Here is a 4,732-nt window from a genome sequence, read left to right on the forward strand (position 1 = left end):
TCTTTGATCATGTCCAGCCTTTTTCTTTTTTTTCCCTGTGCTGTAAGCAGCCCCATTCTCCTGTACATACATCTGTTGTTCTTCTAAACTCTGTAGGCGTTCCCATGCCGTGATGATGCTTGCCCTCACTGCTGTGAACTTACTGTCCCTTAGTTGCCAGGTTGACAGCAGCAGCCAATCAACTGCAGTCTATTCCCTACTGCCCTCCTCTCTGTTTACCTTGCCAGTAGCTACACAGAGAAGAGTGAAGTATAGAATCTCAATACACACATCTCAGCCATATACACTTAGCTCTGCTACACACACAGCTCGGCCATATACACTCAGCTCTGCTACACACACAGCTCGGCCATATACATACTCAGCTCTACTACACACACACCCACACACACATCTTAGCCATACACACTCAGCTCTGCTACACACACAGGTCAGCCACATACACACTCCGCTCTACTTCACACACATGGGAGACATACACACTCAACTCAGCCATATACACACCCAGCTTTACTAGACACTCAGCTCAGCCATATACATACTCAGCTTTACTACACGCACACACAGCTCAGCCATATACACACTCAGCCTTACTACACACAAATCTCAGCCATACACATTCAGCTCTGCTACAAACAGCTCAGCCATATGTTGCACACACACACAGATTTTTCACATATATCTTTCCTGCTTCTATCTTTTCCCAACCTCCATCATGTATTTACCAATTATGGAGAGAGCCTCTGCCTCTCAGTCTGTTCTCGCTGCTGTCAGTGAAAAAATGGCTGCTGCTCTCACCCTGTGCTGTGCCCTGCACTGTGGTAGACAGGCCAGAAGCATACAGCACAGTGCTAAGCCCACCTTTACTTCCTGTATTCCAACTGCGCAGCACTGTTGCCACAGTCGGTTGGGACATAGAGACAGGTGGACAACAGCAATGTACAAGGTATGGGGACCCATAGTAGACAGAACGTTTCCCCATAAAAAAAAACAACCAATTCATAAATTCCCCCCATTGTAGGGGTACCAACAATTTTGTCCACGTCTTTATGTACACAGTGACAGATCTTTGAGAAAATGACAAGAGTATACAATCACTTATGAGATAGTTACCAGGAATCTGTGGAGTTTCTTGCCTTTATTATGTGTCGTGTAGAGGTAGAATTTGTACACAGTTCCATACGGTGTTTATCCTTATTCAACTACTGTACTGTTCTAATCCACATTATGGCAAGAACCACTCAACAAGAGAAATAACAGGTCGTCATTACTTTATCCCCTTAATTACGCAGGAATGTTTGTTTTTTTGCGTTTAATTTTTTTCCTCCCTCTTTTAAAGGAAAACAGATAGCCGGTTTACCACGGATTAAAATGATCACTTACCTGGATCGGTGGCACTGTATTGGAGATACTGGGTATAATAGCTTTGTTGCTAATATGTAAATGTCGTCCTTTGCGCAATGGAGGTGGGACCAGGCATACCCAGCATCCCTACCTCCGTTCTCTTTGCTCCCATGTGCCCGCCCACCTTGCGCACATTGGCAAAGGGCTCCATGAATACTTACGAGATGGGTGGGCATAAAGAGGCAGAGGGGACAGAGGCAGGGATTCTGAGTATGCCAGGTCCCGTCTCCATTGCATAAAGGGTGACATTTACATATTAGCACCAGAGCATAATACACCCTGTATCTCCAATACAGCGACACCGATCCGGGAAAGTGATACATCCTTTTAATCCTATTCATCTCCACTATATCCCTGTGTTTTGGGTTTAATGCGAGTGAAATGGCTGTCAGTTTCCCTTTAATAGCCGTATCACTCTTATTTTTCCATCTATGGAACAAGTCTTTGTTTTTCGCAAAACAACTGCAAATTGCAAATTTGAGGGGGGGTGTGAGTTGTTTTTATTCCGCTCATCATTTAGTAAAACTGACATGTTATTTTAAGTCAGTAGACTCACATGTTTCTTCAGATTAGCATGATCACAATGATACCCAATTTATGTAGATTTTTTTCCCTATTTTTCTGCTTAGAATTTCCCTATTCAGACCGCTATAACTTTTTTTATTTTCATTCTTTAGCGAGTAGCAGGTTTATATATATTTTTTTGACTCATTTAAAGTCAAATATAGGAAAATCCACTGGCGATTTTCTGCTGCATGTCACGATGCCGGCTGGCAGGTAGTGGACCCTCTGTGCCAGAGAGGGATAGGCGTGGACCGTGCTAGTGGACCGGTTCTAAGCCACTACTGGTATTCACCAGAGCCCGCCGCAAAGCGGGATGGTCTTGCTGCGGCGGTAGTGACCAGGTCGTATCCACTAGCAACGGCTCACCTCTCTGGCTGCTGAAGATAGGCGCGGTACAAGGGAGTAGGCAGAAGCAAGGTCGGACGTAGCAGAAGGTCGGGGCAGGCAGCAAGGATCGTAGTCAGGGGCAACGGCAGAAGGTCTGGAAACACTGGCAAGGGACACACAAGGAACGCTTTCACTGGCACTAAGGCAACAAGATCCGGCAAGGGAGTGCAAGGGAAGTGAGGTAATATAGGGAAGTGCACAGGTGATAACCCTAATTGGAACCACTGCGCCAATCAGCGGCGCAGTGGCCCTTTAAATCGCAGAGACCCGGCGCGCGCGCGCCCTAGGGAGCGGGGCCGCGCGCGCCGGGACAGAACAGACGGGGAGCGAGTCAGGTAGGGGAGCCGGGGTGCGCATCGCGAGCGGGCGCTACCCGCATCGCGAATCGCATCCCGGCTGGCAGCAGGATCGCAGCGCCCCGGGTCAGAGGACGTGACCGGGGCGCTGCAGCGGAGGGGGAGAAGCGAGCGCTCCGGGGAGGAGCGGGAACCCGGAGCGCTCGGCGTAACAGTACCCCCCCCCTTGGGTCTCCCCCTCTTCTTGGAGCCTGAGAACCTGAGGAGCAGACTTTTGTCAAGGATGTTGTCCTCAGGTTCCCAGGATCTCTCTTCAGGACCACAACCCTCCCAGTCTACTAAAAAAAAATTTTTCCCTCTGACCTTTTTGGCAGCCAAAATCTCCTTGACCGAGAAGACGTCCGAGGAGCCGGAAACAGGAGTGGGAGGAACAGATTTGGGAGAAAAACGGTTGAGGATGAGTGGTTTGAGAAGAGAGACGTGAAAGGCATTAGGGATACGAAGAGAAGGAGGAAGAAGAAGTTTATAAGAGACAGGATTAATTTGACACAAAATTTTGAAAGGACCAAGATAGCGTGGTCCCAACTTGTAGCTAGGGACACGGAAGCGGACATATTTAGCGGAGAGCCATACCTTGTCTCCAGGGGAAAAAACGGGGGGAGCTCTTCTTTTCTTATCCGCGAATCTCTTCATGCGTGAAGAAGTCTGTAAGAGAGAATTTTGGGTCTCTCTCCATATAATGGAAAGGTCACGAGAAATTTCATCCACAGCGGGCAGACCAGAGGGCAAGGGGGTAGGGAGGGGGGGAAGAGGGTGACGGCCGTACACCACGAAAAATGGGGATTTGGAGGAAGATTCAGAGACCCTGAAGTTATACGAGAATTCGGCCCATGGAAGGAGATCTGCCCAGTCATCCTGGCGGGAGGAAACAAAATGTCGCAAATAATCACCCAGGATCTGGTTAATTCTCTCTACTTGTCCATTGGACTGGGGATGATATGCAGAGGAAAAATTTAATTTAATCTTGAGTTGTTTACAGAGAGCTCTCCAGAATTTAGACACGAATTGGACCCCTCTATCCGAGACAATCTGCGTAGGCAACCCGTGAAGACGAAAAATGTGTACAAAAAATTGTTTAGCCAACTGAGGCGCAGAAGGAAGACCAGGAAGAGGGATGAAATGTGCCATTTTGGAGAATCGATCAACGACCACCCAAATAACGGTGTTGCCACGGGAAGGGGGTAAATCAGTAATAAAATCCATACCAATCAGAGACCAAGGCTGTTCGGGGACAGGCAGAGGATGAAGAAAACCAGCGGGCTTCTGGCGAGGAGTCTTATCCCGGGCACAGATAGTGCAGGCTCGCACAAAGTCCCCAACATCCGTCTCCAGAGTCGGCCACCAATAGAAGCGGGAGATGAGTTGCACAGATTTCTTGATGCCCGCATGACCTGCGAGATGGGAGGAGTGACCCCATTTGAGGATTCCGAGGCGTTGGCGTGGAGAAACAAAGGTCTTTCCTGGAGGAGTCTGCCTGATGGAGGCAGGAGAAGTGGAGATCAGGCAGTCAGGTGGAATGATGTGTTGCGGAGGGAGATCAACTTCTGAGGCATCCGAGGAACGAGAGAGAGCATCGGCCCTAATGTTCTTATCGGCAGGACGAAAGTGAATCTCAAAATTAAATCGGGCAAAGAACAGAGACCACCGGGCCTGGCGAGGATTCAGCCGTTGGGCCGACTGGAGGTAGGAGAGGTTCTTGTGGTCGGTGTAGATAATGACAGGAAATCTTGATCCCTCCAGCAGATGCCTCCATTCCTCAAGTGCTAATTTAATGGCTAGAAGCTCTCGATCCCCGATGGAGTAGTTCCTCTCCGCTGGAGAGAAGGTCCTAGAGAAAAAACCACAAGTGACAGCATGCCCGGAAGAGTTTTTTTGTAGAAGGACAGCTCCAGCTCCCACTGAGGAGGCATCAACCTCCAATAGGAAGGGTTTAGATGGGTCAGGTCTGGAGAGCACGGGAGCCGAAGAAAAGGCAGACTTGAGTCGTTTAAAGGAGTCCTCTGCTTGAGGAGGCCAAGACT

This window comes from Hyla sarda, chromosome 12, assembly GCF_029499605.1.
Source record: "Hyla sarda isolate aHylSar1 chromosome 12, aHylSar1.hap1, whole genome shotgun sequence".
Classification (NCBI taxonomy): domain Eukaryota; kingdom Metazoa; phylum Chordata; class Amphibia; order Anura; family Hylidae; genus Hyla; species Hyla sarda.